The sequence below is a fragment of the Ceratotherium simum genome, chromosome 18, assembly GCF_057802395.1.
Source record: "Ceratotherium simum simum isolate JZ-2026a chromosome 18, ASM5780239v1, whole genome shotgun sequence".
In the NCBI taxonomy this organism is placed as follows: Eukaryota; Metazoa; Chordata; class Mammalia; order Perissodactyla; family Rhinocerotidae; genus Ceratotherium; species Ceratotherium simum.
The window spans coordinates 4,049,701-4,065,150 of record NC_141917.1 but is presented as its reverse complement, the minus strand read 5'-3'; positions in this window follow the sequence as shown (position 1 = coordinate 4,065,150).

Below are 15,450 nucleotides of genomic sequence, written 5' to 3'. Positions count from 1 at the left end.
TGGTATTACTGGTGTTATTATGGGCAAGCACATTCAGTTTTCTGTGCTATAGTTTCCTCGACTGTAATAAGGGTGATGTTAACTTGTAAAACAAATCAACAAGGAAATAGAGTTTAAAGGGTACGTGCTGCCAGTTTCCTCTATTTCGTTTATTTTTCAGAATGAAATATTACAACTGTTGGTCACCTAATCCCAAAACTCCAAGAAATTGTTTGTAAGATGAGATTTCCACCATCACCCAAAACATACAACCACATCCCTCTTGCATGGATTTTAGTACAAGACCTGAGCTGCTGCCACCCTCAGCACACACACTCCCTCTGGGTGTTTGTTGTTCTGGCAAGTCACAGGAAATGTGCAGAGTCCAGCACCTCCGGGCAAACTGACATTCTCTTTAACAAAATGGTTTTCAAATAAATCATGGTAGAAGATGGTAGCTTTTTAAATGTTGTGACTTGTTTCAGAACTCTTAAGAGTGAGAGCAATCATATTCCCATAATCCCGACAAGACACAGACCTGGAGGCAATGTCTCCCTTCAAAACATCAAGTACATGAAAGGGGCAAAGGTCTTAAGCTATAGAAAGCCAAGGACGCAATGTATGCTCTATGTACATAGTGATGGTTTCAGAGGGAAGATTAATTTTTGCACACACAGCAGTCAAACCTGTTTGGCAAGCCAAGTGTGATATGAAGAAGAGAAGATGGGGCCGGCCCAGTGGCATAGTGGCTAAGTTCGCACTCTCCACGTTGGTGGCCCAGGGATTGCAAGTTCAGATCCCAGGTGCGGACCTACACAATGCTCATCAAGCCATCATGTGGCAGCATTCCATATCCAAAGTTGAGGAAGATTGGCACAGAAGTTAGCTCAGGGACAATCTTCCTCAAGTAAAAAGAGGAAGATTGGTGACAGGTATTAGCCCAGGGCCAATCTTCCTCACCAAAAAAAAAAAAAAGAAGAAGAAGAGAAGATAAATGAAGAGAACTCTTCCAGGGCATAAGAATACTGTTCTGCCCCCTTAGAGCAGCTCACCTGTGTCACCAGACGGGCTGCCTCAGTTGTATGCTGGCCACCACTTGACACTTGGCTGACCAACCCATTTTAATAACATTAACTATGCATGGAGTCTCTGACAACCGCAGGAAGTTAATTAGGTGATTTGAGGGAGTACTAAAAAAAAACAAAATAACAACTTGCCAGAGGTAAAGAATGTCACTATGAAAGATTTGGTAACGATTGTTCATACTTTATTTTCTGTTGTATGAAGACTTTGCTAGAGATAAAGATGCTCCAGCCATGTGAGTATACTGAATAATCCAATTATTTAACAATTAGAGCATCCTTTGGTACAATTAAGGGTACATTCATTCAGTACTTTTATTCTCAAACAAGAAAACTGAATTTGTTCTCAGGGAATATGTCTACAGAAGAAATTTCAGTTGTTTGAGAATGAATACTCTATTCAAATCAGAACCATTAAAAATAAAATTAAAAAATATGAAAAGTTTATATCATTGCTAAGAAATGTTAAAATGCCAAGAGAGATGATACAGGTGCTGAGGGCACTAATTCTAGCAACCTCTTAGTTAGAGTCCATTCCTCCAACGTTCTCAGTCTAACATCAGGTCTTCTGTTCAACAAGTCAGATGCCTAAGAGACTGCCAGCCACAGTAGGGTTTTTGGAAATCTCGACATAGTCCATGATTCACTAGATCTTCTCAGGGCATTCAGCAGAAGCAAATATAGTTCCAAGGTACAGCTATCAGAACCATGGGACCTGGATGCACTTGGCTTTCTGGGGAGTCTGTTTCTTTCAGCAAGGAGGAGCTGCAAGAGATACAGAGTGGGCCAGGACTCTTGGATGTGATGGTCAGTTTCTCATAGGGTAAGATCCTTTAGCTGGCCTGAGGGCCCTAAGAGCCAGCTTCAATTGTGTTGCATGACATCCACAGTGATAGAAGGCCTGATGGTTTGGTCCAGCTGCAGTTAGGGACTCATGATTTTATACCACTCTGGCACATTCCAAGATTACAACTTGGAACTGTACAGGTGGCTCCACTTATTGGTGAAGTAGGCCCAGGCTAACAGTGATAAAACTGGTCTGAAAGACTGTGTAGATGGTTGGTGGACTCTGACTCTTAGAGGGCCAGGGAGCCATGCTGCAGCTCTTGGATGTCCCCAAGAGCATGTGGACAATTGCTGGACTAAGGGAAAATGTCCACCAGATCATGGACCCAGGGACTTTCTTCACAGAAGAAGAAATTCTTTTTTATTTTTATAAGAAATGTCATGGTTTTTGAGGTTGACTTGGAAGAGAACGCACAGCTGTTAAATGGCAAGGGAAAATGGGGAATGTTTAATTTCTCAGGGTGCTAATGCTCCATATTAATATCATAATACAATGGTGTTGTCATGACAGCATTTCTCAGGGCTAATGCCATATGTGACAACTGCTTTTGGGTGTGAAGAGAAATACCTAAGTGTATTTCGCTATAGTTCTCTACTACAAAGTGAACAACTGGGGTTTTCATAATAGTTCTACCACACCAATGCTGGAGTTATACAGAGCTGTTCTCATGTGAGTCTTTTAAATTCAATTCCTCCTTTCAAAAGGAGACATGAGATTGGGGACTTCTGGAAGGGCAATGAGAGAAACTCAACAGATTCTCTCACCAGGGAAACATCCATTTAACTGGTGACAATTATGAAAAAAAAATAAAGTATCTGGAATTGTTCTAAGGACATACAGCAAACGAAGAAATATTTATTTGAGAAAATCTGCTATATCTCAACAAGAACAGTGAGAGTCTATGGCATTTGTGTCCTGACACTCTCCCATGTCCTTTCCCAGCTTGATGTTATGGAAGCTGTACTCCAGATGATTATGGCCAAAAATTCTGAAAGGGAAAGACCACTGTCACTTATTCTGTGCAGCTTCATGATGCAGAAGCTAATGGGACTGGAGAGCCCTCCTCCATCCAGCCCCAACTTGTAGAACTGAAGCTTTAACTTAGATGTGGTATGTCAAGAATGCTGGGCCCTGATAACCTCCCACACCAGGTTTAGTGCTAGAGAGGCAAACCAAGAGACTGTGGCTACCATTCATGCCCAGCTCTGAGCTTGTACAGCAGGAGTTCACTCCGGAAGAGGTGGACCACTGTCTCTGTCTTCAGCCCCAGTGCAGTGATGCAAAGATACTGTGCAGGGGGCAAGAGGATCATAAGAAAAGAGAGCTCCAAAAAGTCGCTTCAAGTGCAATGACTTTATTTGGAAGAGATTGCGGGAAAGTTCGTGCCTATGGGTTTTGTTGAAAACAATGGAGATCTTGGTGGTAAGTTATGAAGACACCAGTAGCAGCAGGAAAAACAGTAGAGCAGCTGAAAGTTTCACAGAGATAACAAGGAACGAGACAGACAAGAAAATCCCTCTGAGGGTCTGGGAAAACATCAAGAGTGGGCAACACCTTGCCTTTCAATGGACCTCAGATTTAATTGGTTTGGTCTGTGGAGCAGTTTATGTCACAAGGCATTGCTAAAAACCTCTAGCAGATACCTAGCAATTAGTGGTGGCTAAAAGCTTAGTGTGTTACTAATAGAGACAAATAAGCTAGAATCCTAATGAAGAGATGAGGGGAAGAGCAACTCAAGAGAGCTCAGCTAAAACCACAGTTATCTTTGGTGGTAAAGAAGACCGCACATATGCCCAAAGATGTACACTCTGAGGAGCAGCATCAGAAGCTGAACACTGTGGGTGAAAGACGTTGCTGAATTAGTCCAGCCGTCACCTAGACAAACAAACAAGAAGAAAGCAGACAACGGTAACAACAATAAGCCCCAGGGAGAAATCCTTATCCAGAGTTGCCACAATAGATTATATAAGATGTCCAGTTTTGAACAACAAAAATTACAAGACATGCCAAGAAACAGTAAAATGTGATCTATACACAAAGGGGAAAAAAAAAAGAGAGACAACAGAGACTGCCTTTAAGAGAACGCAGAGTTGGACTTAGGAGACAACGACTTCAATGATGCTATCATAAACACGTTCAAAGAATTAAAGGAGACAATATTCAAATAATTTAAGAAAGTTATGTTGACATGTCTCATTAAATAAAGTCATATGAGACAAAATCACAATAAAATAACACTTCACACTCACTCTGACGGCTATAATGAAAAAGACAGCAATAACATATGTTGGTAAGGATATGGAGAAATGTTAACCCGCAATTCGATTGTGGGAATAAAAAGTCAAGAAGCCACTTTGTAAAACAGTTTGGTGGTTCCTCAAAATATGAATCATAGAGTTACCATATGCCCTGAAAATTCTACTTCTAGGTATTTATCCCAGAGAGATGAAAACATATGTACATAAAAAATTTGTGCTCAATTACTTATAATACCCCAAAAGTAGAAAAAACCCAAGTGTCCCTCAACTGGTGAGTAGATAAGCAAAAGTGATATATGCATGGAATTTTATCTGGCAGTAAAATGATGAATGGATAAATAAGATGTGGTATATATATGCAATGGAATACTACTCAGCCATAAAAAGATGAAATCTTGTGATTTGTGACAACATGGATGGACATTAAGGGCATTATGCTGAGTGAAATAAGTCAGACAGAGAAGGACAAACACTGTATGATTTCACTCATATGTCGAAGATAAACAAACAAACACATGGATAAGGAGAACAGAGTAGTGATTACCAGAGGAGAAGGGGATAGGAGGAGGGCAAAAAGGGTAAAGTGGCACGTGTATGATGATGGATAAAAACTGGACTGTTGGTGGTGAACGTGATGCAGTCCATACAGAAACTGAAATATAGTAATGTATACCTGAAATTTACATGATGTCGTAAGCCAATATGACCCCAATAAAATAATTAAAAAAAAGCAAAGAGAGGGCCAGCCCTGATGGCCTAGTGGTTAAGTTTGGCATGCTCCACGTTGGCAGCTTGGGTTCAGTTCCCAGGCACAGACCTACACCACTTGTCTGTCAGTGGTCACACTGTGGCAGCTCACATACAAAAAGAGGAAGAGTGGCAATAGATGTTAGCTCAGGGCAAAACTTCCTCAGGAAAAACAAACAAACAAACAATGAAGTACAAATACATGCTACAATATGGATGTAACTTGACAATATAATGCTAAGTGTAAGAGCTCAGATTTTGTTAATGGTTACAGAACTTTGTGAATATACTAAAACCCATTGAATTGTACGCTTTAAAGGAGTAATTTGTCTAGTAAGCAAATTACATCTCAACACAGTTATTAAAAAAAATACCTGGGATTTTGTAAGATGTTGAGAGACATGTTTGTGATCCAGGCCACGGCACAGGGAGGGTGGGAAGTGCCAAAATCCTGGCCTGTGTCCTGTGATTGAGCACTTACAGATGTGGGTTCACATTTACCCTGCAGGATTTGAGTCTCATCTACCTTTTCTGGGACACTTTTTCTCCTTGTATCTTCCAGTTGTTCTGAAGTCAATCTTCACTCAAAGCTTCCCAACATGAAGTGTATCAGACTCATTTTGGTTCACTTACATTTCCCTGGTCATAGCACTGAAGTGTGGTCTAGTAACAACCTTCCCAAAGTGAGATTCACCAGCCCCTGACTCTTTCCTTTGGACTGTGAGTCATGTCAACATGAACACAGTGTCTGTTGACCACTTGGCACTCTGTCATGTTCGTGTATAAGTTCAGTGAATCCAAGATGATCTGCCTTCCAAAGAGAAGTTTGTCTCATTCACTGTCACACCTGGGGGTGACAGTCACTGGCTCTGTGGTTTTTATAATAGTGCTAGTTAACAACAGGTTTTTTCTACACCCACCATTTCAGCAGGCCGCAGCAGAGCACTGCCCTTCTTCTTTTTTTTTTGTGAGGAAGATAAGCCCTGACCCAACATCCATGCCGATCTTCCTCCACTTTATGTGGGACACTGCCACAGCATGGCCTGACAAGCGGTGCATCAGTGCGTGCCCGGGATCAGAACCTGGGCTGCCAGCAGCAGAGAGCGTGTACTTAACCGCTACGCCATGGGGCTGGCCCCAGAGCACTGCTCTTCAAACCGGCCAGAAGTAGTGCCCAATTCACATTGGCCTCTCATCTTTGGTAGCTTCTGATTAAAACCCTTGAGTATACAATCTGTGAATCGCTCAGTGTGCCCTGATTCAAAGATGCATTTCAGGAAGCGCAATCTGGGGCACAAGGTAGTGGATCTCCAGCATCCCTCATCTTGAAAACTCCAGAACCAATATCACTGGAAATACAGTTACAGTGTTGAGGAAAAAGTGTGTGGAGGCTTTGATGTGTATTGGAATATAAAAGCTATGGGAGATCAGAATTGGCCACCTCAAAATGTGCCTCTTTACCTTGATCATTTTCTGAAAGACACTTTGACCTCACCCCCACTAACTGATGGATAGACTGGGAGGGTCCTTGCTAAGCCCATTCTTATCAAAGTTGTGTTTACCAAATATTTACATTTGCAAGGGAAATCTCCGTTTGCAAAGGTATCTCCCTCTCGTACTAGGAAGAAGGGGGGATGACCTCATCTCTAGAAACTTATCAGTGAGGAAGGTGAGGCTGCATCAAAACCTTACTGTGCTTTTCTGGTAATCGCCCATAACTGGCTCCCCCACCGCCAACATCCTCCTTTGTCTTTACCTAAATCTATTTAAAAAGAGAACTTCCGCCATTTTGTCGAGAAACTCAGCTTCTGTGATCTCTCCCATGGATACGTGTTACAAAGCTTTGTTTGATTTTTCTCCTGTTATTCAGTCTCATGTCAGTTTAATTTGTAGCCCAGCCAGAAAGGACCCAGAATGGGTAGAGGATATTCTTCCTCCCCTAAAAAGTCATTGCATCTATTATTCTCTGTCAGCCTGGAAATATTGAATATTACAAACATAATCCAATTGTTAAGTTTTTCAGATCAGTCCAATAGTTTTTTCTAAAATTATGGTGTTAAAAGTGGTTATCTTTCTACTTTTTAATTTAAATCCTGAACCAGCTTAGACATATTTTTCCTAATTTTCTCATGTGAAAATTCTGAAGTCCAGCTGACCACCTGGACTTCATATCTCTCACTATTATTATTTAATATAATTTATATAATAATTTACACTATTATATAAGTAATTTATACACTTATATAATTAGTTATTTATTTTATCTTACAAATAACTCCTTTAACACACATACCTACCTAAAATGTTTCATCAAGCCAGTTTCTGCCATACACTGTCTTCAGAACTTCTAAGAATTCACCGTGGTGACATATTCTTAAATAGATTTCCCTGTCGCAGACACTGTTGTAATAAACACTGATGAAATCCTGAAGAATGTTGATATATTGAAATGTGTTTTGAGAACCACATTTTCGATTTCAAATTTTATTGAAGATCTCTTCAAACTTTGTGTTAACCATAAAATTGGTGACAACATGATGGATGTCGTACCCTTATAAAAGTTTCTTTGTGGAGTTATTAGAAATCCTCTCCTCTCGCTATGTTTTGAACTTCTGTGGTTCTCAGTCTCACGCAGAGTGAATTGAGACTGCAAGTACCTTCATGACCAGTCCTGGACTAAGCAAAGTTGAATACGAGTCAAGAGCTATTAGTAAAATAAAAATTGACTCCCTGTCACATTTAGAACCAGCTCAGGCCCTCTCGATCTGCCTGCCACTATGAATTTACATCTGGCAGGTTTTAGAGGAGCCTGAGCTACTTTGGGGGGGTACCACAAACATCTTCCAAAGTTACTAGTTTCTTTCACCTTTTCTCCTTCAAGCTTCAATAGAGAAGTGAAGCACCATCGCAACTGCCAAACATCCCTATGGAGTTATAAATCTCCTCTAAGGAGCTCATTATGTCTCTTAAGTCAAGGAGCTTAGCAGGCATAGGGAGAAAAAAACAACAGTAAAAAAATGTATTACAGGTTATTCATCTCCTGCCCTCTTGGCCTTCTTGTTCCTCCTAACATGCCCAACACGGTCCTATCTTGCTATCTTTGCATTTACGCTTCTTTGTACATAGAATAGTCTTTCTTACTTAACTTTTTATGCACATCTCTGCTGAAATGCCATGTTTTTGGAGTCTTCATCTCCACCCTTGAGGAACTTAATGTAAAAAAATCATGGGACTTAAACTTGGTATTGTTCAACCCACTACCTCATGGCTCTATTGCACTTTGTTGAGCCTGTGCAGAGAAAGGCTGACCACCTGAGCTGAAGTTACGTACACTTTGGTGGAATGACTGATTAATCTGGTTTTTGTCCATCAAGGATGTGAGAGCACTTTCCCAAGCAGCCCCCCATTAGCTGGGGTATGCTGCATCCAGTCCTATCTGAACACACTTACAGGATGTATCTACCCATCAGACTGAATATAATATCCCAACAGTTTTTTTTTTTTAATTTTTTATTTATTGCAGTAACATTGGATTATAGCATTGTATAAATTTCAGGTGTACATCATTATACTTCTATTTCTGCATAGATTACATCATGTTCACCAACCAAATACTAATAACAGCCCATCACCAGACACATATGCCAAATTATCCCTTTCACCCTCCTCCCTCCCCTCTTCCCCTCTGGTAACCACCAATCCAATCTCTGTCTCTATGTGTTTGTTTATTGTTGTTATTATCTACTACTTAATGAAGGAAATCATATGGTATTTGACCTTCTCCCTCTGACTTATTTCACTTTGCATAATACCCTCAACCATCCATGTTGTCACAAATGGCTGGATTTCATCGTTTCTTATGGCCGAGTAGTATTCCATTGTGTATATATACCACATCTTCTTTATCCATTCGTCCCTTGATGGGCATTTAGGTTGCTTCCAAGTCTTGGCTATTGTGAATAACACTGCAATGAACACAGGGGTGCATGTATCCCAACAGTTTTTTATTCTGTGGGATTGAGAGGAGGAAGGCATCAGAATAGCAGGTTAGCCATCTAGTGACACCTCTCCCCCAAGCAACAAGCACACCAGAGATTTTCCCCAAAGGAAGAATTATGAATGTTGAGACCCACGTTTGCTGAAGTGTCCCCCCAGGCCAAGGCATTGGCATTAGATGTCTCTGACATCAGAGGACTTTATCAGGGCCCTAGCCAACAGCAAAGGAAGTTTCTATCAGAGGAGAAGTAAGTTGAAGACTTGCTTCAATTCTTAGCCAAACACAAAGCTTCTCACAGAGGTAATCAAGTTGCTTATGTTGGATACAGTCATCCAGCCATTCATTCATTCAACAAATACTTATGTTGAGTCTGTTGCACTTGGGGCAGAAGACACAATGCTGGACACACTAGCCCTGGCTTCAAGAAGTGTGCAGTCCACTGGGGAGGTATTCCACAAACAATCACACAATAGTTTTTCAACAGCAGTGCTATAGAAGAATGTACACTGTGCTGTGAAACCATTTACCACGTCTCTAAGGGAGACTGGAGGCTCAGGACAGCCTGTTTGAGGAAATGCCATCTACAAGGAGATCTGAGAGGTACACTAAGCCTACTTTGTTTTGATTTTGTTTTGATTTGATACTTTATTATTTTTTCATCTCTTTCACCAGCCATTTGCTCTCTGACCACTGCCTGGGTGCCAAGTGTGGACACTGTCCCTGTCCCAACATCAGCCAAGGCTGCTTTGAAGTCTGTGAGACAGCCATGCAATTTTCTAGTAATAACTATGTTAGATTTTTGTAATAGTAAATGGAAAAATTCATCACTGAAATGAAGCTACAATTAAAAGGAACTGGAATCACTAGCATAAAGTTGAAACACTGGCAGGGTGAGTGATGAAAATTTAAAATATATTAGGAGATCCAGAGAGAAAAAGAGAGAAAACAGAAAAGTGGACAAAAAATAGTAATAAAAATGCCTGAATTTTTTTTGGATGGACATTGAGGGTATAATGCAAAGTGAAATAAGTCAGAGGGAGAAGGTCAAATACCGTATGATTTCCTTCATTAAGTAGTAGATAATAACAACAATAAACAAACACATAGGGACAGAGATTGGATTGGTGGTTACCAGAGGCGAAGGGGGGAGGGTGGAGGGTGAAAGGGATAATTCGGTACATGTGTGTGGTGATGGGTTGTAATTAGTATTTTGGTGGTGAACATGATGTAGTCCATGCAGAAATAGAAGTACAATGATGTACACCTGAAATTTTTGCAATGTTATAAACCAATGTTACTGCAATAAAAAAAAAAAAAAAAAAAGTATATGTAAAAAAAAAAAAAAAAAAAAAAAAAATGCCTGAATTGACAAAAAGAGACTTTTGTTCTCTGATTAAGAAGTCATTCTGATTATAATGAAATACTAATGAAGAAATACAACACTTATACATATCTTAAAGAGATTCCTGCAATCCAATGGAAAATCTAAATTCTCAAAGCTTTTTATATTGTTATTTTTAAACAAATACTTTATTTTCAAAATAAAGAGAGTCCATATATTGTCAGAGATTTCATGTGCTATGGTGGAAACTAGAAATGTTTGAATTGTATGCTATTTTTTGGTGAGAAAATGAATGTTTTTTTAGCAATGCTTTATCAGACAATGCCATCATTCAGCCTTCTGTTGAGAACTTAAAGAATTTTTGATATATTAAGATATGCAAAGATTCCTAAAGTAGAATGTTCATGTTATCTATCTGAATAAATTTTTTCAGGAAGTAGTCTAACCAAAAACAATGAATCAGGAGAAAGATTGAGATAGGGCAAGACTGGATGTGAAAGAAATAGTAATGAGAAAACATTTACACTGTATAAAATATAACTCTTAATGAGTAATGAGAATGCAACTGGGGATTGTAATTTCAGTAATAAGTAAAGGTTCCTAAAAACAAAGGAAAAATTACCAGAATTCTAAATTCTAAACTCTGAGAAAACCAAGGGTGGTATATCTGTGACACTGGAAGAACAGTCAAGTACGACATTCTAAAAGTTTTATCACAGGATAAAGAGTAAGCAGACATAAAATACATCTCAGAGGGAGAGCATAGTTATTATTTTTTATACCTTATGAAAGAAATACCAGTTGAACGATTACTCTTAGAGGAGTGGAGTATTCATTATGAGAGGAGAAAATTATAATTGGATTTCCCAATTAATGTATGGGGAATGGAAGAGAAACTAAAACATGCCAGCAAAATATGGGAAAAGAAAACTGGAAAAATATTAAAAAAGAAAGAAACAATAAATATAACATAGATGCTAGAAACTAAACTAAGTAAACACAATAAAAAGACAAGCGTTACGTCCTTATAATATTATACAGATTGTCATTTTGGATCTTAAAAATTCAACTAGATTAGCAGAAATAAGCATACCTCTACCTTCCAAAAAAGAAAGAAGAGAAGAAGATACAAGCACTTGAAGCAAGTTGACAAAGAAAATGTCAAACAGAAGAAAGTATGGTGTCAGTATTATAACAATTAAATCACATTTCAAAGTCAAAATCTTTGAATAAGAAAAAGATTGTTATACAATTATAAATATGATATATATAATCATTTATGCAGTATCCCTATCACATATATAAAAGTAAATTGCAAGAAATGCAAAAATGAATTAAAAATAAAATTAGATATGGAGAACTTAATATATATATCTAGATATCAAAAATCAAAACTTCTATATATATAAAATTTAATAATAATAAACTGTATAAAAATTTAACAAACATTCTTTTAGTGCAAAATACATAACAACTCATTGGTGGACAGAAATTACACTGGACTCAGCAAAAGACAAGTATAGTGTCCTTATAAGAAGAGACACCAGAGTGCTCTCTCTTTCTCTCTCTCTCTCTTTCTCTCTCTCTCTCTCTCTCTGTGCGCATGCACCTAGGAAAGGATAGGTGAGGGCATATTGTGAAGGCAGCCATCTGGAAGCCAAGAAGAGAGCTCTCACCAGAAACCAAATAGGCCAGAACCTTGATCTTGGACTTCTAGTCTCCAGAACTGTGAGAATATAAATTTCTGTTGTTTAAGTTATCCAGTGCATGGCATTTTATTATGGCAGTCCAAGAAGACTAATACACTAGGCATTTGTGTAATGTCCTCTCCCTCAAATGGAGACTGTACAAAGAAGGGATTGAGCTGTCTCAATTTGATGGTTAACACGAATATCATGTGTCTCTTGATATGATTCAACATCAAGAATTCAACCTCACCTGTGTTTTGTCCTATGAAAACAATATTTAACTTAAGTATTTAGATATGATTTCCAGTTTATGGAAATACAGATTATGAAGAACACATTAATCAACCCCAAGAGGAAGCAGAGACACAATAAAATTGTGGCGCTCTCTATAGGCATCAGGCTGAGGCTCTTTAACAATCAGTGTTTTTTTCCTTAAAGGCTATGCTATATTAAAAAAAAATGCAGAAATAGAAGTATAATGATGTACACCTGAAATTTATACAATGTTATAAACCAATGTTACTGCAATAAACAAAAAATTAAAAAAAGAAAAAAAAAACTAATGGGAAATAGCAAATATAAAGCTTGTCCTAGATTTTGACAAGTTAGATTAAAAGAGTACTTTTAAACTAAATTAGGAAATTTTAAAGAAAATCTATGTTTTGAAATCTAAAAGATTGTTCCTGAAAACATAAAACAAGAGCTTTAATGAGAGCATGACTATAAGATCTCATTTTGATTAAAAAACCTGTGTATGTGTGTACATAGAAAAAGCACTAGACAATTATTTACAAGAAAAAGATCTATAAGATTAGTGGTGATTTCTGGATGATGAGGCAACGACTTTTTAATGTGTATAACTTTTGCTTGTCTGTATTTTCTAGTTTTCTACAATACACGTGTACAACTTCTATAATGATAGAAAATCAGCTCCTTTAAGAACTTACTCTATCACTAGTGGTCAATCATTGACCTCTCTTTCCTTCATTAAAGAATACAATCCCTAAATGACTGTGTTTCTCTTGACCTTTGCTTCTGACATACTCCTTGACCAATTCAATATTCTCATGAATGGCCCATAGAAAATTAGGGCTTCTGAATTTAGAATCTTCTCTTTTCATCCATCTCGCTTTAGCCACACTCTCTAAGGGCTGTGTTCTTGACCTTGTCATTCCCAGTAACAACACGCTACCTCTGAAATTTTGATTCAGATATTCTTTTTTTTTTTTTTTTTATTGCAGTAACATTGGTTTATAACATTGCAAAAATTTCAGGTGTACATCATTGTACTTCTATTTCTGCATAGATTACATCATGTTCACCACCAAAATACTAATTACAACCCATCACCACACACATGTACCGAATTATCCCTTTCACCCTCCACCCTCCCCCCTTCCCCTCTGGTAACCACCAATCCAATCTCTGTTCCTATGTGTTTGTTTATTGTTGTTATTATCTACTACTTAATGAAGGAAATCATACGGTATTTGGCCTTCTCCCTCTGACTTATTTCACTTTGCATTATACCCTCAATGTCCATCCATGTTGTCACAAATGGCTGGATTTCGTCGTTTCTTATGGCTGAGTAGTATTCCATTGTGTATATATACCACAGCTTCTTTATCCATTCGTCCCTTGATGGGCACTTAGGTTGCTTCCAAGTCTTGGCTATTGTGAATAAGGCTGCAATGAACACAGGGGTGCATGTACCTTTGCAAATTGGTGTTTTCAAGTTCTTTGGATAAATACCCAACAGTGGAATAGCTGGATCATATGGTAGTTCTATCCTTGATTTTTTGAGCAATCTCCATACTGTTTTCCATAGTGGCTGCACTAGTTTGCACTCCCACCAGCAGTGTATGAGAGTTCCCTTCTCTCCACATCCTCTCCAACACATGTTGTTTCCTGTCTTGTTAATTATAGCCATTCTGACAGGCGTGAGGTGATATCTCATTGTAGTTTTGATTTGCATTTCCCTGATAGTTAGTGATTTTGAACATCTTTTCATGTGTCTGTTGGCCATCTGTATATCTTCTTTGGAGAAATGTCTGTTCAGGTCTTTTGCCCATTTTTTAATTGGGTTGGTAGTTTTTTTATTGTTGAGATGCATGAGTTCTTTATATATTTTGGAGATTAAGCCCTTATCAGATGTATGGTTTGCAAATATCTTCTCCCAATTGTTAGGTTGTCTTTTCGTTTTGTTGATGGTTTCCTTTGCTGTGCAGAAGCTTTTTAGTTTGATGTAGTCCCATTTGTTTATTTTTTCTATTGTTTCTCTTGCCCGGTCAGATGTGGTGTTTGAAAAGATGTTGCTAAGACCGATGTCGAAGAGCGTACTGCCTATGTTTTCTTCTAGAACTTTCACAGTTTCAGGTCTTACATTCAAGTCTTTAATCCATTTGGAGTTAATTTTTGTGTATGGTGTAAGGTAAGGATCTACTTTCATTTTTTTGCATATGGCTATCCAGTTTTCCCAACACCATTTGTTGAAGAGACTTTCTTTTCCCCATTGTATGTTCTTGGCTCCTTTGTCAAAGATTAGCTGTCCATAGATGTGTGGGTTTATTTCTGGGCATTCGATTCTATTCCATTGATCTGTGTGTCTGTTTTTGTGCCAGTACCATGCTGTTTTGGTTACTATAGCTTTGTAGTATATTTTGATATCAGGGAGTGTGATACCTCCAGCTTTGTTCTTTTTTCTCAGGATTCCTTTAGCTATTCGGGGTCTTTTGTTGTTCCATATGAATTTTAGGATTCTTTGTTCTATTTCTGTGAAAAATGTTGTTGGAACTTTGATAGGGATTGCATTGAATCTATAGATGGCTTTAGGAAGTATGGACATCTTAACTATGTTAATTCTTCCAATCCAAGAGCATGGAATATCTTTCCATTTCTTTGTGTCTTCTTCAATTTCTTTCAGAAATGTTTTATAGTTTTCAGTGTACAGATCTTTCACCTCTTTGGTTAAATTTATTCCTAGGTATTTTATTCTTTTTGTTGCAATTGTAAATGGGATGGTATTCTTAATTTCTCTTTCTGCTACTTCGTTGTTAGTGTACAGAAATGCAACTGATTTTTGTATGATGATTTTGTATCCTGCAACTTTACCATATTCGTTTATTACTTCTAAAAGTTTTCTGGTGGATTCTTTAGGGTTTTCTATATATAAAATCATGTCATCTGCAAATAGTGACAGTTTCACTTCTTCCTTTCCAATTTGGATCCCTTTTATTTCTTTCTCTTGCCTGATTGCTCTGGCTAGGACTTCCAATACTATGTTAAATAGGAGTGGTGACAGTGGGCATCCTTGTCTGGTTCCTGTTCTTAGAGGGATAGCTTTCAGTTTTTCACCATTGAGGATGATATTAGCTGTGGGTTTGTCATATATGGTCTTTATTATGTTGAGGTACTTTCCTTCTATACCCATTTTATTCAGAGTTTTTATCATAAATGGATGCTGTATCTTGTCAAATGCTTTCTCTGCATCTATTGAGATGATCATGTGAT